Consider the following 24,328-nt stretch of genomic DNA (forward strand, 5'->3'; position numbering starts at 1 on the left):
CATCTCCCCCAGGGATGGCGCCCACGACCTCAAACGGTCAGCCGGCTCTTTCACGCTCGCTCAGAGCGCGGTACAGACCTGCTGTGCCAGGAGTTCCCGTTTACGGAACACGTGGACCTCAGCGTTTGCTCTGACCGGGAGAGGAGGGCTGCGGTCTCCCCCAGCCCCGTGAGGTGCAGGCCCCACCTGTGGCTGCTGGAGATGGCCCCTCAGGGGCAGGCGGGCTCCTCCTCCTGCTCATCCACGCCCTCCGCCCACAGGCCCCAGGCAGCCTGATGCTGCAGGGCAGCCTCCAGCTTTTGGCCCCCATGGACTGTTCTTTTTGAGCCCTTTAGCTCCTTCAAAACTGGGATGAAAAACACTCTCCCACTTTGGGAGATTCCCATTGAAACAGTGCCCTGTACCCTACCCACCCTTCCTGACCTGTGTGCCTCTGCCCTCCAGGACAGCCTGCCCAGGGTGTGTGGCGGGAGGCAGTCAGAGGACAGAATCCTGGAGGTGGTCCCGCACTGCTCTTCTGGGGGACTAGCCCAGAAGAGCCTCCCATGCAGACCTCTGTCCATCGCCATTTGGGGCGCTCCTCTATGTTCCTAGAATATTCCATGGTTATGTCTTTATAGTGGGATGTTGGGGTGGCCAGAGCACGGGCCACTGTAAGTCTGCTTGGGCTGCGCAGCCCACAGTAACCTGGGCCACCGCCAGCTATTATTTTTTAGTGTCCCACACAAGAGGTGGGTGTGGCTTGTCTCTTTCAGGGAAGGGGCTGCTGATGTTCCTCTTGGCCGCCCTAGTGTCCAGTACAGGGTTTGGTAGAAACTAAGTGCTCAGAACAGACGGAGTGGCTGAAGAAGGCTGTAATAATGAGGGCACAGTGTCCAGCCATCACCGTGAAAATCACAGCCAGTGGCTGAAAGCAGCGGGGCAAACGGGTTTATCTTTTCGATGGTAGAGTAGAGTATGGATAGTAGCCTAGTGATCTTTCATTCTTAGTCTGCTTCTTAAATACCGTGCGTGTGGGTTCCCTGGCCTCACAGTTCCCGTTGAAAACCCTTGTCTTCCCGGCATGCAGCAGACAGAGGCGCAGACCCCCGGGGGTGGGTGTAGTCCTGGGCCGGCCGCAGAGGAAACCTGGGCATCTGTCCATGTTCTTGCCCAGCGGCCCTGGCCTAGGAGGCTTAGGCGTAAATGCCTGAACTGCTGCTGGGTCCCCGGGCGCCTCAGGGCTGGGGAGTGATGATGGGTTTTGTCATATTTCTGAATAATTTAAAAGCAACTTCCATTTGTGGGGATTTGCTTTGAAGGTCGCACCATGTATTAGTGGTCAAGCAGGCCATATGTGTGTGAGTTTAAAAGGAGATCTGCAGCCTAGAAGATCAAGTTCACACCTTAAATAATTGAGTTCCAGGCTCGGTGGCTATGCCACAGCACCATTCCCTGGAGCCCTGCCTGCAGGGCCCATTGGCACAAAGACTCCGCCTCCTTCAGCACAGCCTCACCCTGGAATGCGGGATGAAGGGACAGGGGTGTGACATGTTCTGGAGGTCAGACATTTTTCCAGGGGTGGGATCATTCAAACCAGGGCCTCCCAGAAAGCTGAGAGGGGACCTCCTGGTCCCCTCTTTCTCTCTGAGCCTCAACCGTTTGCTCTTCTACAGAATGAAACTAAGGGTGTCGGACTTGCCTGTCTCATGGGGTGTGGTGATGGTCACACTGGGCCATGCTGTAAAAATGAGGATTGGGGCTGATACAGGGAAGGGTCATGTGTTTGCCTTTGTGTGACCCTAGGCCTTTCCTTCCTCTCTTGGAACTTAGTGAATAGCAATAGGCAGGTTCCTGTCTCCAAAGAACAAGATGATTTACAGGAGCTGGAGTGGACAAGTCCAGAAGCCCCCAGGGAGGTTCCTGGGCCCCCCAAAGAAAGAGCTGGAAGTTCTCCCCTTGCTGAACCCAAATTAAAAATATAGGCAGGAACCAGAAGTTACTCAAAGGGATGACTAGTCCCATGCTGTTATTTTTGTTTTAAATATACATAGGGCTGGAATGAACTCTTTTTTCCCCAACTTCCAATCTTTCCCTTGATCAAAGAAATGTTCAGATATTGCTGAAAAGACATGGAAAGCAGCTTGTGTTCAGAGTGGAGGGATCTGTAATAGAAGTTCAGCTTCGACGATTCCTGGCCTCTCCATGAGCGTTTCCAGAAACATGATATGCACACAAGGCCTATCGCGGCTTCCATGGGATAAGACCCACTCACAGAGGGGTTTTAGCAGGGGAATTCCCGGTGCCTGGATTAGCGTCAGGGCAGGGCTAATGGAGCAGCCATCGTATATTTTAATTATGGACAGAAGGTAACATTGTGATGGAATGGGTGAGTGCCAACATTTGGCAACTTCCTACATGAGTGCAAATGAGAGGCAGTTCTACCAGGGCTGTTACTTTTTTCAAGAATCACTTCCTTTGTGTGGCAGTGGGAAGGTCTCAGGAAGTCATCGTTCCTGGCACTGCTGGTGTTAATCTCCAGAATGAACCTGCATTCAGTCACTTAAAGTAATTTTGTTTTCCAAGTTAATTAATGGCATGATTCTTGATGTTTGACAATGAAATATAGCATAGGGATAGTGTGAGGCAGACTCACCCTTTTATTTAAGAGAGTCAGGTCTACTGCGTTTCAATTTGGAGCCACCACCGTTATCTGAAAAGAAGGTGAGCAGACAGAGGGTTGGTGAGCTTCTCTGGGTTAGACATTTTTCCTGAGCATCAAATTTTAGTGTTCATGTGAATCACCCGAAGATCTTTTTAAAATACAGGAGATGATCCAGTAGGCTTGGGGTGGGACCTGAGACCCTGTCTTTGTAACAATCTCCCGGGTAAAACCTATGAACCCCGTTTTAAATTGCGTATGAGACAGAAGATGCTAGACACTGTGGGAAACCCTAGAAAATAAGTTTTATAAACTCTAGGAGGAACTGTAAATCCCTCAGGCCACTTACCTAGATATGCAAACACATCAACTTGAGTCAAGGATTTCATGGTCAATCCATACAGATCCACGGGTGCAGATACCAATGACAGTTTTGTCCTGCAGCTACGACTCCTGAGGATAAACAGATGTTTCAGGGATTACTTTATCTTGCCAGGTGATGTAAAAACGACTCCAATAATTAGATTTGTGTGTTCAGTTTCTTTGATACTCGTGCGAATGCTCTGGGGGTACACAGCCCAAGCTATGACAGGTTACACGGCAGGATGAAGACACATAGAAGTGCTCTCTGGGTTTGTCTTTTGTTCTTATTAACGTGCCCAGTGGGACTTCTTACTGAGGGTTGGTAGTTATTACGGTGTTTCAAGAACACTGTCCAAAATGAACGATGGGAAGATAAATATAAGTACCCTTCCTAATGCATCAGGTTTTAAAAAGAGGAATGTGAAAGAAGGCATCAAGAATGTAACAAACAAGAGACAGGAAGTGGGTTGTAACCCTGAGTCTATCACTCCCTGTTCTGTAGTCTTGGGTGGAGCATTTCTCTATTTCCCAGGCTTCTGGGCTTGTGGAAAGTTCTGGGAGACTTTACACAATATAATGTTAAGACACCCAAGATAACCCTGTGTGATGAGTCTAGGTGGTGACATGACCACACCCTTTTTTTAAGAAGGATCCCTTATATCCCCACGCCAGTCAAGGAGACAGCCAGGCCTGTATTAAATGATTCTGCCCTCCCTGATAATAGCTGATTGTTCCAGAATGTAGACAGAGTCTGTCTGGGGTTCCTGTGGATAGACGCATACTAAGGGCCTCAATCTAGAGCAGTGCTCTGCAGAACTTTCTCACGTGATGGGATGTTCTAGAGGTTGCACTGCCCAACATTGTAGGCACTAGCCACATGTGGCTACTGTGACTGAGGAACTGAATTTTTAATTTGACTTCATTATGTTTATTTTAATTTAGTTTAAATATAAGAGCTAATGTCTATTATATTGGACAACATTGCTCTAAAGTCCAGTTTTACGGCCTTCAGCTTCTACTGAGGAAATCCCCAGAGCCTCTTTTATCTCCTTTGCCAAGTTTTGGCTGTTCAACTGTTACATCAATTTTGTGAGATACCCCAGGAGCTCTTCAATAAATCCCCCAATTTATTTCCCCTAGCCAAAGGAAACTTAAGATAGTCTGTTAATTAAGAGCTTAACTACTGCTCTTTTGTGGAGGGATGTCTGTCCATCACAGTAAACTCAGACAGAGGTAGAGATGTTGGGCCTCTTTCTGCCCATGGGTTTTCCACTAATGTAGGGTTTGAAGAATTGGAATAACTCCTGAATGCCCACCTAATACCCTGAGCAAACTATCTTATCAAGTCACAGGAAATTCTATATGAAATATGAAAGAATTCATGGCATGAGGAAGGTGACTTATTTATGCAACAGTTCCATGAAACTCAGAGCACTGGCCTGGGGAGCACATGTACCACTCTTTCCCTGGGTGAGGCTATGTAGTCACTCTGAGCATCAATAGCCTCATGATTATAGGAAGCTTTCAAAGTAGAGTATCGCTAAGATCATTCTAGATTGTAAAAGGCTATAAACAGTGAGGCCTTGCCACTGTGGAATGCACTGCTGTTGAAGGCATATATGATAAAATCAGTGTGTTTTCTCCCTTGGTCTAGAGGGCAGATGCGAACTTCACCTTGAAGCTGGACCAGATTTGCACAGGCGCTCACTCCATTGAAAGTGTCCCAATTTGACATTTGTGGGCGCAGTCTGATTGTCGGTGACCTTGAGCCACTTCTCCATGCCATGAACTCTGATCCCCACCCCCAATAAACCTAATGGGGACTCTACAGTTTAAACATTGTAACCATGATCAAATCATCGCTCATACCATCCTCCTAAGGAGCTTCTGAGGCAGGCGTCATTGTCTCACCATCAACAGGTCCTTCTCCATCTTTGCAAGTAGGGACAGGGCTCCTTTCCCGAGAGCAGAAGCCAGTTGATTCAGATCCCACAGTTAATGAGGAGGAGATAGAATTCAAAACCGGGTCTTCTGACTCTAAATCCAACACTTAATAGAGAAGAGGTCTGTAAAATTTTATGGAGACAGTTAACATATTTGTTAATACTTTGGAGAAAAAATGTGAAGCAAATTAAAGATTGCATTTTAAGAGATGAGAAGGGTGAGAGTGTCATTTTTGGGCCCTGCGTTAGGAGGTGTGGGCTTGGATAATGCCTACAGTATAAAAATAGACTGCCAGTTATGGTGGATTCTGGAGCAGGCCTTCCATGGAAGCAGGATTACGGCGGTTCTGTAATTATAGGCAATTCTTTTGGCACCTAGCTTGTTCTGTCGTTCTCAAAACAGCCCAGTGTGGTCAATACTATAATTCTTAGTTTTAATATGAACTTTGGATACAGAAAGGTGAAATGACTTGCCTAAGATCACAGAGGTAAAAGTTGGTCAAGCTATCTAAGTAATGATATTATGATTGGCTTCTTGTTAAGTATGAACCTTTGTTAAAGATTTAACTGAATGATCCATCTTTGTTTTACTGGTACCGCCTGAAGAGAAGGAGCCCATGTCTTCACTGGGTATCTCACAGGACTTCAAGGCATCAATATGATGGTGGCAACATCACAGGCCCGAGAAAGCCCAACGTGAGGGAGGCCTCAAAGGCATCCGCTTCTCCTAGATATTTCCTATCTGGTACGAACACTGAAGTGCCATGGCTTTTCTTAAACAGGGGAATGGGTAATTGCCCTCACACTCTCTCTGGATCATATCTGATAGAATGCAACTTATTTGTCTTTGTACTACACAACCAAGCTTGGAGCCAGACACAGGGGAATCTGTTGGACACATGAATCATTCTGACTCCTAATATTGCTAATAGATAAGCACACCCAGCCTGTTCTCTAGCCTTCCTCTCCTTTTAATCTCCTGTAGAGCACTATTTAGATATCACACGTATAGAATGCATGATTAACAAGTATCACATTACCTCATGAAAGGTTGCAGCCACATATTACAGGAACACTGTCACTTGAGCTATGTGGCGAAGGAAGAGCCTGTATTTGGACCAAAATGACATTCCCCCCAGAAGGTTCTGATCTATCAGAGGCCTTGTGGGAATTTTTAGAACAGGCCAAGTCAGGTGAACATATGTGAAACCCATGCTGAAGATACATGTGGGGGGACTCAGAGGTTAAGGTCAAAGACCTTACCACTCAGCAACAGGCTGTCTTGGAGATGGACAGCCACCTACTATGAAAGTGGGATTTCAGGCTTTCTAGATTAACCATGACTTTGTGGATGCCAGTGCTGCAGGTTACCCATAAGGCTTTGGTCCTGATTCACCTAACCTACTGTATGATCTACAAACGGATGGTTGTACTGGAGACTTTCTATTGATATCAAGGGCTGAGCTCACATGGCTCTTCTGTTTATAACTCATATTCTCCCAAGAGGGAGATGCAGTCAAAATGGGGGGTGACCAGGAATGTGGAGGAACTCAGATAAGGGCACATTAGCAAGGACTGGGAGTCATTGTGATGGTCAGCTAAGGGACAGGTGCTCGTGTGGAAGGAAAGAATTGGTTTTTAGGTGACTGTAGGGCTGATTATTTAATGATAATTCAGGTGTTCAGTTTGATACAAGATTTAATGGAAGGGATTGCATGGAGTGACAGTTTACCTAGACTGAGAGTGCCCTAAGGATAAGGGGACACTTCTTTCATAGTCTCCACCTATGGCACTGTGTCAACCACACCATCCACGACCAACTGTTTGTTGACATGAACTGAAGAAAGCCACTAACCTTATCAGATGAGAGACTTTTATAGGAATCAGAATCGTCTGAAAAGCATAAGGGCTTCCTGGGTTGGTTATAAGTCCTGTCACTAGATATTATCAGAGTCTGGGATAGTCACCTGTCAGGTGATCTGTCCATGTGAGACACACCTAGTAGGGAATGTTCTGAGATGCCACAGTGATATAAATATTGGTAACTAATGGCCCGGCTGGGCGTGGCTCAGCGGCTGAGAGTCGACCTAGGATCCGGGTGCCCGGGGTTTGATTCCCGGTCAGGGCACACGCCTGGGTTGCGGGCTAGATCCCCAGTCGAGGGCATGCAGGAGGCAGCCGATCAATGACTCTCTCATCATTGATGTTTCTATCTCTCTCTCCCTTCTCTGACATCAATAAAGATATATTTAAAAAAAAATATTGGTAACTAATGGACACATCAAAGTATATATATCATTAATTTATACATCATTCTTTGGAGCTGAAGTAGGTTTGGGGTTTGTGTGGGAGGAGAATTAGCTGGGGAGGGGTCCAGGTCCCTGATTAAACATGCATCTTTATAACTGGTTGGTTCTAATGTTGCCCAGAGACCTAATATCTTTCCCCTAGAACCTGTATGGCTGTCCTGCCAAGGTCTTAGTGGGTTATCTTTTGCTGAGTCTGGTGGGATGGAGAGTAACTTCCAACAAGACATATTAGTTACCGTTTCTCTATTATCAGGTTTTACCCCATCCTTAAATCAAGAGCTTGACAGATATCTACTTACAATGCATGCATGTATCCATCCTTCCATCTCGCTCTCATTCCTGGAAAGTGCACTATAGTGAGCTTCAGGTGAGCTGCCATGAACTTCCATGTGACCATGGCCAAGTCAGGTAACCTCTGTAAAGGGAAGGATCCATTGAGTTTCCTCCTAGAGTCCCTTCCTTTTCTACGGCATCACTGACACAGGGTGCACCATGAGCACGGTGCAGCATAAATAAAGAGAAAAGACCAATTTCTTTATTTCAGGGAACTTTGGATCTAGATTTGGAGGGTCACACAAGTGAGAACGCAGAGCAATAACCAAGACGACTACATGACTGTGTAGAATATGTCTGTATTGAAAGAAAAGAGGCGGCAGTAGGGTCTATTAGGGGTTAGTAGAGGGGGAAATCCAGGGAAGACTTCCTGGAAACACTGGGTAGAAAGCTAGGTTTTTATGTTTAAGAACTAAACTGATGGAAACAAGCAAAAGCAGCAGAAGGGCTTCCCATTTCAGGTGAAGAGCTAACTAGGTATTTTGTTTTATATGGTGACTTATGAGCCTGGATACTGGACAAGGGCATAGGGCCTCCCAATGAATGAGTGTAATAGGGAGCCTTTGCAGGTTGAACAGGGCAATGCCTTAGAAATAGCTTTTTGGGAAAAATAGTCTGGCAGCTTGGAGGAACACAGCTGATTGCACAAGACAGAGTTAGAAGGCAGAGAAACTTAGACAGAAATGTCTTATTCCAAGTTGGCTATTTTTCTACTGGAAAAAAAAAAGAAAAAACCCCAAAAACAAACTCTAAGCTTCCAATGAACTGCCTTTTATTATGACACAAAAGCCATAAAAGCAGTGATGTATATAAACGCAGGGCAGGATGTTTTCAGTGGCTTTATGAAATAAAAACAGCGGCAGATAGTTAAAACTGGAATGTCCCGCATCAGGCTATAGCCATCTGAGTTTGGGAACTTATAGCAGCAATGCAATCATATTTTTATAGCCCTAGCTCAGTCCTTTCACTCCGAAAACTGAACTACGAGCAGTAGAAAGGGGAAAACCAGCAAATCAATGCCATTAAATAGCAAAGGATGAGAGTCTTTGAATTCCAACAGCCATAGCAGTTACCAGGTTGATAAAAAAAATTGTTATTTCCCCAAATCTGAAATATTTACACTGTGAATAAGGGTAAGATTGATACTTGGGAGATCAGGCTCCGTAATAAAATAATATGATTGGGAGGAAGCAGTCATACCAGACATAGGGTTTGAGATGGGAACATGCAGGTAGCATGACTGCACAAACTGAGCGGTTACACAGGACTACTGGACAAATACCTGTAAGATCTCGGTCATCAGGCTCTAGCCCACCTGCCTTCCCGTGAACTATACAGCTGGTGTCGGGTCCAGACAGACCTGCACCAGATTCAGCTCCACTGCTCATGAGCTTGACTTCTCCGTCTCTGTCAGTCAGTAAATGGGATTGGCACACCTCACAGTACTGGCATAACACTAAACTAGATGCCATAAAGTGCCAGCGTGGGGCTGGGCCTCAGGTCAGGTCCTTTCCTTGGCTTCCAAGTAAGGCCTGTGGGAGTTCAGACCAAGGGCTGCTGGTGAGTGAACTGGAGCTAACCCGGCCAAGGCTGCCTGCCTGTGGTGCATGTTGCTGTCAGTGGTGGTTTGGGATTCATGCTCTGCACCCCTTCAGAGTCTCTAGACCCATATCGAGTTAGTCTAGAAAACACATCCTAAATCATTTCTGGAGATTTCCTTTCCCTGTGTGTTTCCAAAAGGCTCACAGCTTCTTTCATGGAAGACTAGAGTGCTTCCAGTTTCTGAAGGACACGTTGCCAAGAAAACCACCCCAGCTGCCTCTGGAAAGGCTCCGAAATACCACGTCTCACCTGCTCATGGGACATGGGCCTCCTAAGGAGGGTGACCAGATAAAATGCACAGTGACCAGTTAAAAATATTTCTGATTTATCTTAAATGAAAACTTAAGTACAAGTAATATTTGGCGTGTACTTATACTAAAATAGTGTTTGTCTGAAATCCAAGTTGAACTGGGTATCATGTATATTTTTATTTGCTCTATCTGATAACCCTATGGCTATGGCCCAGGGAGCCCAGTGGTATCCATTATCAGTTTGGAAATCAGAGATCTGGGAGTTCAAATCCTCATTCAGTTTCTTATTGGTGGTATAACCTTCCACTTTAACCAGGATAATTACAGAAGAAGACCCTCCTCTTGGAGTTACTGAAAAGATAAAGTGAAATACAGTGGCACCTCGGTTTTCAAATGTGATCTGTTCTGGGAGACCATTCAAGTTCTGAAATGTTCAAAAACCGAAGGATCCACAGCCGATAGCTAGGCCTCAGGATCTTGCCCTCAGCAGAAGCCATGTGGCATGTTTGAAAACCGAGGTACCACTGTAATAGTGGCCAGTATGACTGGTGTACCTCCCTGTGCATAAGTGAAGTGCCACATCTGATAAAGTAACTCTCCGGGCTGTTTAAAACACTTTATAAATAGTGCAACTCCCTGGAACTGTACGGACTCATCATGACTCATCATTGCTACTTTTTCCCAGGGCCGCCCAGTGGGTGGGTAGTACATTTGAGATCAAACTCAAGTGTTTAATTCCTACCCCAAGGCTTCTCTGTTGTCCTCTCTCCCCTTTTTATATGCATATGTTTTTATTGATTTCAGAGAGAGGAAGGGAGAGGGGGAGAGAGAGATAGAACCATCAATGATGAGAATCATCAATCGGCTGCCTCCTGCACGCCCCCTACTGGGGATCAAGCCTGCAACCCAGGCATGTGCCCTGACCAGGAATCGAACTGTGACCTTCAGGTTCATGGGTCAACACTCAACCACTGAGCAGCACTGGCCGCGCATGTCCCACTCTCTTTGGAAGCCTTTCTCAATGAGTAAGTGTTGTCTTCAGTCAACTGAAGAAAGACTCACAGTAAAATGTATTCCCAGAGTTTGAAATGTGGTCCTTCACTATGGCTTCCTTTTAAAGTAGGGCCCTGGGCAGCAAGATTCCTCGGGAAAGCCTTTTTGTCTTTTATGATTGCTTTCAATGATGGAAAATCAATTTTAGGTGACCGAATGGGGGTACGGTGGTCTTGGAGCCAGAATCAGTCCCAACCAGCACACAGGATCTATGGCAGCACCAGCCATTGCCCGTGAGCAGTGAAGACGCTCTCTCGTGCTCGGTACTAAATATACGAACTGCAGACTCACATGAAATGTTGAAGGTGTGTGATACGCCCAGTTTTCAAAGGAGACAATTGAGGCTTTGAGGAGTGATGTCATCTCCCCCCAAATCACTCTGCCTGTAAGTGGCAGAGTTGAGTTTCAAACCCAAGCCTGACATACCAAAAGCCATTTCTTTTCCATGGCCCAAGGCGACTTCTGCTTTTTTTTTCTTTCAGTTTTTCTGAGCAACAATAAACAAAGCATCTGGTTCATGAACCAAGAACCTTGTTCCCCTTCCTCCACCCACAATTCCTGAAAAGGGAGAAAGAAACAGCACATTGTGAAATTTCTATAGTCCCCTTAGGGACCACAGCCAAAAATGTTTCATGGCTGGACACACAGTGCCTGACATGCTCAGAGTGATACCTTCCACATTCTCAAGCCACCCACTGGCCCCAGCATAGCCCTAAGCCTGATAAATGCCCAAAGGACATAGCCTCACAGGCACAGGGGCTATGCCAGGTCCTGAGGGATCTGGGACACACCTGTCTCCTGCGTTACCAGGCTGTGGTCTGGACAGAGAAAGCGGGTCATGCTGATGACTCATGACCTAGCTGCCCAGCTAATGGCTACCTGCTGTGACAAGACTGACCCCACTCAGAGCACAGGTGCCCTGATCTGGCCACAGCAACAGAAGAAAGAGCACTTTTCTCAGAGTATGAGACTTAAGTTCCGAGTCTGCGGTTGGCCGCACCTAGATAACTTGTCATCACCGCTAATGTCGTAGGCAGTTCATACTTACGCCTTGTTCAGGAAGCTCCAGGCACTAAGGACTGCTTACCCAGCCCCTTGCTCTTATCAGCCCCCCAAATCTCATGAGGGATACAGCCTCACAGGCTAGGAAGTGTGAGAGGGAACACAGAGAGAAAGCTGCCTGGGAGAGACAGACCTCAAGCTTATACGAGACGACATCTAAGCTCAGTCTTAAAGAAACAAGGTTCCGCATGGCGATTCCCGAGAACACGTTTTGCAGAAAGAGAGGACCTGCAGAAAGTGATGGCATCAAGATGGTGACACAGGTTGCTCCCTACGTCAGTCCCCCTTAAAAGAAAACCAACCAAAACTGTCCACGGAGGAGACACCCTTGTAAAAATCCTTAAAGAGTTGTCTGGGACTTCCAGTTCAGCTGGCACAGTCGGGAGCACCGTGCTTGCTGGGAATCTGACCCTGACCTCCTGGTTCATGGGTCGACGCTCAACCACTGAGCCATGCTGGCCGGGCTAAATGTTTATTCACTTTGATGTTTCAAATATAGTCCAATACATGTGCGCTTTCCGGACCTGAAACACCTTTGCATGCTCTTGACCATGTCATTGGTCCCGAGCATCCTGTCCCCAGTGCTGAGGGTCAGTGAGCTCTGACAAGGTGTAAGACCTTTTCAGGAACTTGCATGCGGCGGTTGCCCAAGAAGCAGGCAGGGTGGGGAGGAGGAATGGTTCTTGAAAGATAAAGGGTGGCTGGCAAGGGACGGGACATTCAGGCTCCTGTACATCTAACAGAGGACTCTGGTCCAAAGGAAATGGAGACTCATGGAAGGTTTTTAAGTAGGGGTGACGATCGTTGGTAGTTTGGAGAATGCCCTGGAGATCGGGGTGGTGAGGAGGCTGCTGTAAATCTCCAATCCGAGGAGGAATGGAGAGAATTGTCGGAACACAGAGGGGAGGGCGGACGGAAACTGCTGGAAAGCAGACCCAGCCGCTGAGACGGGGAGGAGGCGGGTGTGGGGCAGGGCAGAGCCATGCCCAGTAGGGGACGGTGCGTGTGAACATCTGTGTGCTGTGTGGGAACCTTGGTACCAACCACATTGCCGGGACACCCTGCTCTCCCCAGGCTGCCACCAGACACTGAAGGTATCCCTTAGTGCCACAGGGCTGTTCCTTTTGTAGGAAGGAAAACGTGAGCCAGGAATCTGACCTGTGGCCCTGGCTGGTCAACGGCCCGCTGAGTGTGCTTGTTAAAATGTCAGCAGTCGTTCCTTCCGTGGGAAACATCTTTCTTTCCCAGCCCCTAGCATGTGCGGACCCCAGGAGGGAGCCACGGGGTCAGGGGTGAGGCCAGAGTCCTGGCTCCCTGCTGTTGTTGAGTCTGAAATAGGGAGGCAGGAAACCCCGGCATTGATGGTGGACACGAGCTCAGCAGATGCATGGACAGGGCATCTCACGCTCAGGCAACAGGTCTGTCTTTGCGGAACGACAGACAGACATAACCACAAGGACCATACTGATGACAGTTACTGTTACTGCACGCTCACTGTGGACCTGACGTTGTATTGGGCACTCCGCGCGTCGCGGTTTCTCACTCAGCCCTCAGGACTTTATCAGATGGGCACAGGGAGTTGGGGAACAGGCCCAAAGCCACAGAGTCAGGAACAGGCAAAGCTAAAGCTTCTTCCCCAGCTGCCCACTCTAGAGCCCCCTCTCATTTAATGCTTCCACAACTCTTGTCCTTTTAATTCATCTCATTCAATGGTTTTCAACCAGGGACGGTTTTGCCCCTCACCTCCCACACCTGAGACATTTCTGATCGCCACAGCTGGGGGTGGGACATTGCTATTGGCATCCATTAGGTAGAAGCAGAGATGCTACTAAACATCTTACAATGCACAGACCAACTGCTAAAGCAAATTATCCAGCCTCAAATGTCAATAGTTGAGATACCCTGATCCAGGGACCAGGGCAGGTAAACATCCAATCAATATTTGTATAGTTTTGGAATAAACATTTTCCTCTGCCCCCTTCCCCTCCCTTCCCTTCTATATTTGCTTGGTTTTTCATTTGGTCTTTCATTGCAGAAGCTGCACTGCTCTTCTCAAGGGTTTAGCACCTCCCATGATATTAACAGGTGGCTTGGCTCACTGTACCTCTTACCTGGGAAGGAAATCACACCCTTTGTTTTCAGCTGGTTGATAACTAACCTTGGGTAGAAGTGGTCTCTCTGAAAACAACTGGGTAATGTTGGTACTTTTAAAAAAATTACAGCTTGGGGTATTAGCTGGGAAGTCCAAGGACAGTGTTGATCCTGAAGCACATGTGTGGGGGGGATGCCCTAAAGACATCCCAGAGAAAACAATTCGGCTCATGTGGCTTTTCATTCACCACTGTTTTCAGAAGCGCTGCCAAAACATTTGAGATGAAGACAAAGGGGTCATTCATGCCCAGCAGCCCATACCGGGAAGCAGAGGCCCCTGGATGGAGAAAGGCAGGCGGTCTGCCTGCTCCCACCATTAGGGCTTTATTAGTGGGGCAAACAATTTAGAGGCTCAGTGAGGGGGCCAAACACTGCTGCGGGTCAGACAGGAAACCTCCAAGGTAGCTCCCTGTCTGAGCCTGGAGAGTTTGGCTCACAAGGGCTTGCCACCTAATTAGTGTCCTTCTGAATGCCTAAAGACAGAAGCCCACAAGGAATCTGTGTGTCTATTTAATTACTGTTGGGTCTCTTTTGTCTTAAAACAGACTAGAGTCTGCTAGTTCAATGCAGTACCATGGGGAGGCTTTCAAAGTCTCCCAGTGAATGGGCCTCCCTATGTTTCAGTCATGCCCCAAGGGTGAGAGAATTGTCTGTTTTCCCCCAAAAGACCAGTGGAAATAGCAACCTATTGAACTTCAGGAACCACTAGAAGTAATGAGATTCTCATCAACAGAGCAATTCACACCTGGGCAGAGGAGTCTCTTGGCATGGAAACAGAAAATTCAAGAATGAAATTCAGAAAGAAGAGGTAAGAGACATTCCACCAGATTTAAGATGCTCCCCAGATCTGAGAGTTTTAAGCTTATAAATAAGTCCCATATATAAAAAATGCCTGGTACAGTGTAGGAGCTTGATGTTTACCAAGTGATTGGTTGAGTGGACAAATGAAAGAATAATTTTGTTGCTCCAAGGTCCGGGGGATACTTAAAGAATATGCATAAATTTCCCACACTAATGCAAAAATTCTTCCATGAATTTAAGTGAGGGTTTGGATCTTCACCTGAAGTTGATTTCTAGTTATGGAAAGAGTCATTGCCTTCATGAGACCAATGGCTTTTTTTCTCTTTTATACACTCTTTTAAAAAAATACTGACTTTGTTGGGGTGACATTGGTTAATAAAATTATATAGGTTCCAGGGGTACAATTCTATAATACAACATCTATATATTGTATTGTGTGTTCACCACCACAAGTCAAGTCTCCTCCCATCATCATTTATCACCCCTCTACCCCCTTCTCCGCCCCCCCTCCCCCCCCCCCCCCGGTAATCACCATGCTCTTGTCTGTGTTATGAGGGTTTTTTTCTTTGCTTAATCCCTTTACCTTTTCCCCCCAGCCCCCTAACCCCTTCCCTCCCCTCTCACAGCTGTCAGTTATACACTCTTGTTTTATACACTCTAAACTTTAGGTAAGATATCTGGGAAACAGTACGGTAATTTTGAGATCTCAGAAAAAAATATAAGCCCACGAAAACTACTGTGATTCTTTCCCTTGGAGAAGATTACTAGGTAAGTGCTGAGTTGTAACAACTTGCACAGAAAGCTGCATATAAAATCCCAAACAAAGGGCAGTCAAACCGAGGGCAGCATTTAAGGAAAGGAAATTTCCTTGCCTTTTTATTTAAAGCAAAGTGGCTCAGCAGGGTGTATGGAAAGTGGGTTTTAATGATGTGAAGTTCAGAGGTTTCCATGTGGTCTCCTGTTCTGCCAGTGGCTTACAAGGTGACCTTGGGGAGCCACCTCTCTGAACCTCCACTTCCTCTTCTGCAGAATGGAAAGAGTAATATCCACCTAGCATTATGCTCTGAGTAAATTAAAAAAAAATAAAAATGTGTTTATTGATTTCAGAGAGAGGAAGGGAGAGGCAGAGAGAGAGATAGAAACATCAGTGATGAGAGAATCATTGATCGGCTGCCTCCTGCATGCCCCCTGCTGGGGACGGAGCTCGCAGCCCGGGCATGTGCCCTGACCGGGAATCGAACCTCGATCTCCTGGACCCTAGGTGGATGCTCAGCCGCTGAGCCACGCTGGCCGGGCCATTCTGAGTAATTCTGACCACCACACAAGGTATTATCCATGAATGTCATCGACAGATGGTATAGCTCTATTACAAACTCTTTCATCTTCATCTTTTCATGTTCTTTTTATTTCCACATTGAACCTCAACCACGCGTTTTTGAGTTTGCGATACCTCTACAATAACTCCTCACTGTACAAATTCTATTACTTCTATATTAACTGCTCTTTTAGAATTCAAATAAAATGATATAGGGGTATAATTTTCATTATGTACCAAAACATCTCTATGGAAACATTTAATGTTATTTATAAATATTGCCAAAATAGTCGTGAAATGGAAGAAAGGCCTTCTGATCAAAAGACAAGAAACAAGGGGGCTGGCGTATTCTATTCTTTTTCCTTCCCTTTCTTATATATATATATATATATATACACATGTCTTGTTCTTTCCTCCCCCCTTCTTCTCCCCCTCCCTCCACACTCCCTTCCTTCCTGTATTTATGTGACTGGCATATTACGTCCCACGACACAGAATTAATGAGACCGACTCCCTGACCTCAAAGACTTCAGATTATACTGGTGCTGAAGGTCAAGTCGAGAGGGAATTACAGCACAGTGTCAAATACACCCCAGACAGGCTGGGGTGGGAGGCTTCTTGGAGAAATGGCTGGTTTGAATTTTGAAGGGAAAGTAGTAGTTTTGAAGGAAAGAAAGGGTGAGCGAGATTACAGGCCAAGGAAACGGCACATGGTTTCAGAAAACTGAAGGGGAGAGGATTTCTGAGCATACTCTAGGGCATAAGGCAAAGAAAGGTAGAGAGATGGCCCCCTGGGAAGGGTCTTCTCAGCCACGAAGTGTTCTGATTTCATTTGAAGGTTACAGGGAGCCATGGAAGGCCTTAAAACCAGGGCAGTGAAGTGATCCAGTTGTTATTTTGAAAAAACATTCGGTCGTCATCCATTGTAGATGCGATTGGAATGGGGAAAGCAGGAGCTGGAAGAGCAGTTTGGTGCAAATTCCTAAGTGAAAGATAATGGCCAGTATGTGGACCAAGGAAGTGAGGAGAGAGGAAAAATGGCATCTGAGTACTTGGGTGATGGCACAGGAGGCAGAACCCGATGCATGGCTACGTGCAGGGCCAAGGGAGGGCAGAGAGCTTCCTTGTTCAGCCCTACCTGCAGCTTGGACCAGAAGCAAATCATTTGCCTCTCAACATTATTTTTCCAAGGTATCAAACAATATTTATGTAGTTCACTTTTAGACAGCAATTGTGTTTAGGGGCCATATGTCTCCATCATCTGCTGAAGGCTATTCCAGGGAAAGGGATCAGTAATTCATTGGTTGGTTGTTTTTTCATAGATGAAGGAGCTGGATGCCTTCCTTTGGACTTCTTTTCTTGCTTCCTATGCACAGAAGGAAGCACCCCCCATCTCATGCAGATCATAGTGGGTCCAGTAAAGAAGGACCTCGATGAACAGGCCATCCTGAAAGCTTATGAATGTAGTACAATTCAAATTTTGTCATTCCTCATTGGATCTTGCTTTTCCATTCTTAATTCACCAGAATTGATTCCTTGGATGGATTCGCACCTTTTCCTTTATCTCTTTTTGCCCATGTTATACACGTACCAGCATAACCTCACCCGCTACTATGATACTGTTTACAGTTGAAGCCACTGCCACGCTTCTTTTGCTGAGTTCCGTGTTCAGAAGTGATGTGTGTTCTTCCACGGTGGCAAATAGAATGTTGTGTTAGCCCATGGATGGTGCTCGGACAGGGGCAGAAAAGATAAATCTGTATCCAGAATATGAATCTATTGCAGTTAAGACAAATGACTCTTCCTTCCAGGATGAAAGTGTCTCAATGTAATCAACCTCATAGGACTGTTTCCCCAAAGAAATGAGGTAATTATGATGTTAGCATAGGCGTAGCCGTAAGAATCTTAATACGATCATGTATCTTTGCCTAGTAAATCCTTTGGTGGGAATTTATTCTAAATAATCAGATACAAAGGAAGTCCTTTATGCCCAAGCATATCAATCATGGAATTACAAGCATTAGCAAAACCTAGAGAGCAATCTCAGTGTCTTATAATGGGGAGAAAGGGATTACCTTATGGTGTGTAAACTCAGTAAATTATTACAAGCATTTAGTAACAGTATATAATAACAATGCTAAGGGAAAAGAATCGGGGTATAATGCTGTTGCAATAAGGAGAAAGAAAAGCCTGGAACAGATCCCACATCCAATCAATGACCAAGCCTGACCTTCCTACCTCTCTCACGTCATCACTACCATCTCCCTCCCAGCCACTGTTGACTCTCACCAGGGCGACATCAGTAGCCTCCTATGGGCCTCCACCCACGCACCCTTGTTCTTGTTCAGATGCACTTTAAATTGCAGTCGGAGGGATTCTTAAATATGAATTTGATTACAGAATTTTCCTTGCGTAAAAGCCTTCAATGGCTTTTCATTTAAGAATAAGCTCTAAAATCTTCAATGTACCTTGAAAGGCGATGGTCACAGCAAACCTCCCAGGCTCACCACTTCTTGCCTGTCTACCCAGCCACTCTGGGGATCCCAGTCAGTCCTGGCTTCTGCCCAGGTGCTTCTGTTAACAGGCTTTGCATAGTTTTATGTCTTTTTTTCCGACCACTTTGTGTGTGTTTTTTAATTCTTCATTGAATAAGAACCTCTGTTAACTAAAATATAAGTCATATGAAAAGAATGAATGCCTTCTAAGGGATGTTTCCCATTTTCCATTAGACAAGGAGGGTTTGTAAGAGGCAAACTGTTTCAAGGGTTGGCTAATCAGAATAGGAACTGCAGGAGTAATGCCCACCACTGCACAAAGAAAAAGAGGGGCTACGTACGTGAGCCACCCATTTATAATTATTTCATTATTCTAAAATAAGTTGAGAAAATATTACCATAAGGCTGACAGGACTCAGAATAAATCTTCATAAGAGAACATTAAGCAGCTGCAATGACAAGAGTGAGGGAGTGAGAGCGCCCTCCCCTCCTTCATGGTGGTTGGCAGAGCTCCCTCTCTGCTTCCCAAGGCTCACACTGCGGCTCCTGCCTTGCACCCCCCCCCCGCCCCCCGGGATCTTAACCTGACTCCCTGCTGGTGGATCCCCAGGGTTCCGATGAGGGCATACAATCCTGTGTGTCTCACAGGCTGTGGCAACAGGGGTTTTAACCTATAAAGGAATTTTTTTCTTCATTGTTTTTTCTGGTTCTTTAATAATTCAGCAAAAAAACCCACAAAAAAAAACAATTCTCCAATCCTATCCCATCTATGTCATTTAAATCTATTCACCATTATACAAAAGTGCTGGAAGTGGCCATTTCTATTCACACCTGTCCCTGCACTGGAGTGATGTGTCTGCTGGGACCTTCTCTTCCTCCCTCCCGACTCCAATCACAGCTGTCCGGACCCATGGCTCCATCCTGGAGGATGCTGTCCCAGATGCCGAGATCCAGGGCGCGTCTGTGTCCTGATGCATTAGGGTACCCAGCACATCCCTGGATTCCGCTGCGCATGACACCGCAGTGCAAACTGGTCACCCGACTCCAAGGCAGTGCCCATGGTCTCAGCAGAGGAGACTCAGCTCCTATAACCACACGAATACTTCCCAGGTGCTGGCAGATTTACACCGTAGCCTCATTATTTCTTCCTCAGGGACATATTCTTGGAGCTCCTTGATCAGCTCGAATTGCACCATTATAGGCTCTCCTAACCACATGCTCTCATTAGACATTTATTTGCGTGATTTCTTTGTGTCTGTCTCTTGTTAGACAGTATAAAGATTACTCAAGGAGTTCCAATTGAGGTAACAGTGCAGCTTGCATTGAACTAATCATTCCGGGGAGGAGGGGGTATGGACACAACGTAATAAAAACCCCAGAAGAATCAAAGAGAGCCCCAAATTAGGTATAAACCTGTAAAGACTTGATCCTTGAGAAATGGAGCCACACTAGGCAAGAGCCCCATTTATTTTCCCCTTGAAGATGCTCTAACAGTTATGAGTCTACCAGCCAGAGTTCAAGCCACAGTCTCTGGGCTTAAGGAATCAGAAGACAGTGTTTTTGGATTTCCAGAGATCCTGGAACATTGAAGAGGAAGATTCTAAGAATAAAATCACCAAGAAGTAGCTCCAAAAACCCACTTATGAATTCTTCTCTAATCTTAGCCTGAATCCTTAACTCCACGTGTTTGCATGAGGCTCTATAGAGCCCAGAGGCAATGCTAACAGCTTTAAGGATGAAACAGCTAAGCAGAGATTTAATCTACTGCCCACCAAAGAGGTGTAAGAGCGTGGAGTTAGAATCCCTCCATATGAGAGGGGCTTGGTAAACATCTTTTGCTTTTCACTGGAACTCCAGAAAGGCCAGAACTTAAAATGACTCCTTCTGAGAACTAAGAGATTTTCCCGAGGACTGAGGACAAAACCATCACAGAATCACCCTGACTAAGCCTCAGCCCAAGCTGGTGCAGGATCAAAATGATCTGTGAATAATGTACTTGACTACGAGGGGACTGGGGAGCAGAAGATACAGGTAGAGCATCTTACAGTGTCAGGGGATGGCGTGGCGAGGGACTATCGCATAGATGGTGCCACTAAGTGGGAAAATATCTTTTAAAATATGATAAAAAGACATTTTTTAGATAAATGAAAGCCGAGAATATATATCCAGACTCACACTACAAAAAATGCTGCAGACAGTTCTCAGGTTGCATGTAAGTAATACCAAGTGAACAATTAAATCTAGAGGGAGGAGAGAAGAACACTAGAAAGAGCAAACATGAAAAGCTGTATTTTCTTTCCCCACGTTATAAAATGTGATGGACTATTTAGCCTGGCGGCCGAGGCTCAGCTGGTTGGGCGTCATTCCCATGAAGAGGAGATCGCTGTTCGATGCCCGGTCAGGGCACAGGCCCGGGTTGCGGCTCGACCCCCAGCAGGGGGCGTGCGGGAGGCAGCCGATCAATGACTCTCATCATTGATGTTTCTATCTCTCTCCCTCTCCCCACTTCTCTAAAATCAATAAAAACAAACCTTTAAAAATGTAATGGACTATTTAGAGCAAAAATAATATCAAAGTTGAGGTTGATAGAGGTCAGACATGTAATGGCAGCACTAAGACAGGACAAGAACATACTATTTTGGCCTCTTACATTATATCTGAAGTGATACAATGTTAATTCACATTAGTTTTAAACTAAGGATGCATATTGTGATCATTACCATAAAAAAAGAACAAAATAAAAATGAAAACGCCAATAGAGGATGTAGGTTTAAAAAAAAATCCAAAAACTTAACCCAAAAGAAGACAGGAAAAGGTAAACAAAAACAGAAAAAACAAAACAAAACTGAGAGTACAATTAAACAAAAGGCATTATGCTATAATTAATCCAAACGATAGCAATACTTACATCAAATGCAAATAAACTACACTTTCCAATTTAAAGGCAGAGACTGTCACACTAGATATAATGGAAGAACCAAGTACACGTTGTTTTTAAGAGATGCATTTTAAATGTAAAGACACAGATGAGTTGAAAGCTCATAGACAGGAAAATGATGTGAAGAACCTTAATGCCCATGTGGGTATGAATATGAGGAAGCTCATGGTGCATATCAGAAAAAGTAGACTTCAAGACAAGAGTGTTTCCATAGATAAAGAGCATTGTTTCATGCACACGCATTTGCACAGACTAACATTTGTGGAACATATACCCAGAAACTGTAGGATGCATATTCTTATCAATGGCATATGGGACATTCATAAAGACAGACCATATGCTGGCCCTTAAAAGAAGTCTGAGGAACTGTCAAGTGGTTGGAATCATACACAGTATATTCTCTGACAAGGGTAGAATAACCTTTGAAATCAATAACAATAATATATTTGGAATAGCCCCAAATATTTGGTTATTAGTACAGAAATCACAATGGGGAGTTAAAATGTTTTGAAAGAAACAATAAAAGTGCAACACATCAACATTTATGAGCAGTAACTAAAGAAATACTTAGAATTGAGTGTATAACTTCAAATGTTTATATTAGAAACGGGGATAGCTGATCAGTGATGTAAGCTTTCACTATATGCAAGTAAAAGGACACATTACTCACAAAGCAATAATTGGGAAATAATGAAGAGATTAGAAATATGATGTAGAAAATAGACAAACAGTGACTAATGCTGACCCATAGAGAAAGTCAGTACAGTCAAAGTTTGTGCTCTAAAAGGATTCCCAGACCAACTAAGGGAAAATATAAAATACTACTGTGTTGGTCTTCCCCAGACTACCCAGGTTCGACGACTTGCTAAGGCTCATAAGACTCAGCATAGAGATAAACTTACAAGATTTCATATGGCGCAAAGATACAAAAAGATACCAAACAAAATCAGCAGAGAGAAAAGGTTCATGGGGTGAAACTCAGAGGAAAGAAGGCACAAACTTTCAAAAGTCTGCTCTCAGTGTAATCGCAGAAGAGACACCTAGTTCCCCACAATGAGTTAGAACAGCACATATGGAATATCTACGAGCTCATCAGAGATTTGCATCCGGGGTTTTGTGGGAGGCTGTCCTGTGTGCAGCCTCCGTCTAGCACACACCAAAATTCCAGGTTCCCAGAAGGAAGGCAGGTATGTAGCATGCACCAGATTGTTTGTACAGTTTAGGTTCAGTCAGCCACTCTGATCAAAGAGCACAGTGAGGAATCTCCTGAAATCTTAATTTCTAGATACCAGCCAGGGATCAACCTTGAGAGTAGTCCTCTCATATGACACCAGTCACACCTTCTGTGTCAACTCTCTGCACAACTACATACCCTATAGATACTACAAAACTGACAACTTTATGCCAATATCAGAATGACAGGGGAGAAATAACTACAGATCCTATAAACATTGCAAAACTAACAAGTTGGCACCAATATATTTGTCAATTGAAACAAAATGGCAAATTTCTTGGAAGTGACTATAGCAAAACTATCACAAGAAAAATTATGAATAGTAATATATCTTTTAAAGAAATCAAATTAGGAAAAAAATCTACTGACATGAAGACTCAAGATCCAGATGGCTGCTATTGTAAATTCTAGAAAACATTTAAGTAAGAAATGACACTAATCTCACACAGAAAATAGATTAGGAAACACATATGACCTGTTTAAGGTCAATATTACTGATACCTAAACCTGATAAGCATGTTATTAGTAAATAAAATTATAGTCCAACAGCTCTCATGATTATAAATGCAAAAAGAAGTTAAAAATATGTTAAAAATTAACATATATATAAATGGGATAATTAAATCAAGTGGACTTGCGTAAAATTTGGTAATTGACAAAAATACCATCAAAAAAGTCACAGGCTAGGAAAAATATTTACAAAGGACTCTTATCCAGAATATATTAAGAACCCGTACATTTCAACAATAAAACAACAAACACCCCAATGAGAAAATGGACGGAAACTTGCAAAAGAAAATATGCACTTAGCCAACAAGTAGACTCACCACTCAGTTATCAGGAAATGCAAATCAGTACTATCATGCAGGCCCATCTTGCAGGCAGACATCCAAATGCCTAAAATGAAAAACACCATACCACGCATTGGTAAGGATGCAGAGCATCGTGGAGCTCTCTTATATTGCCGATGGGAATGTAAAATGGCTCAACTATGTTGAGAAATGATTTGGTAGATTTTTGGAAAGCTAAAAATGCACCTACCCTGGGACTCAGCTATCCCTTTCTCCGATATTTACCCAAGTGAAATGAATGGGTATTTCCACAAAAAAGATGTGCCCAAGATTGTTCCTACCAGTTTTATGCATCATAGCCCAAACTGCTGTTAGTCCCAGGACCCAGGTGCAGGTAAATGGATAACGAACGGGCCAGCCTCTTACCATGGCGTGCCACTCAGCAATCCAGTGCAACCAACTTCTGCTACGCACAACAGCGAGGAAAGTCTTAAAAACAGTCTTCTGGGTGAAGGAAGCCAGACACAAAATAATACCAACTGCTTGACTCCATGAATATGAAGCCCTAGCACAAGCAGAACTAACCCGGGACGACAGAAATCAGAACAGTGAGTGCCCGAGGAAGGGCTGTGGGGTCGGTACTGGCTCCACAGGGCAAGGGGGAACATTCTGGGGTGATGGAAATGTTCTATATTTTAATTGGGATGGCGGTCACATGGGGAATACGTTTGTCAAAACTCAATCAGCTGCAACTTAAAATCGGAGAACTGTGTGGTATGTAAATAATAATTCAGTTAAGAAAAACTAAAACCCCAAAACAGTGTTTATCCATCTGGGCTCAGACTGGCTAAAAGACAAGCTGGGTCAGGTTCTCCAAGCCAGGATTCTCCACTCAAAATCCCAGGCTTGTTGCTGCCCATCTACAGTCTCCTGAGAAGTCCTCACCTTGGGAAGGTGTGACTTTGGCCTGGCACCAGTGTCCTCAGCCCCCTCTCTGCCCCCAGGGCTCCTGCAGCCCATCCACTGACATCTAGTATTGAGCATCT

General features: G+C 45.0%; 1 long non-coding RNA gene across 1 annotated transcript; it reads right to left on the reverse strand.

Moving 5' to 3' along the window:
• Positions 1-2,380: 2,380 nt before the first annotated feature.
• LOC107537484 (uncharacterized) lies at positions 2,381-5,064 on the reverse strand. The gene is made up of 3 exons (XR_001603229.2): positions 4,874-5,064; positions 2,991-3,094; positions 2,381-2,692 (listed from the first exon to the last, which is right to left on the reverse strand). It is a non-coding gene; the product is annotated as an uncharacterized LOC107537484 (long non-coding RNA).
• Positions 5,065-24,328: the final 19,264 nt, after the last annotated feature.

Source organism: Miniopterus natalensis, chromosome 18 (genome assembly GCF_054644295.1).
Source record: "Miniopterus natalensis isolate mMinNat1 chromosome 18, mMinNat1.hap1, whole genome shotgun sequence".
NCBI classification, from domain to species: domain Eukaryota; kingdom Metazoa; phylum Chordata; class Mammalia; order Chiroptera; family Miniopteridae; genus Miniopterus; species Miniopterus natalensis.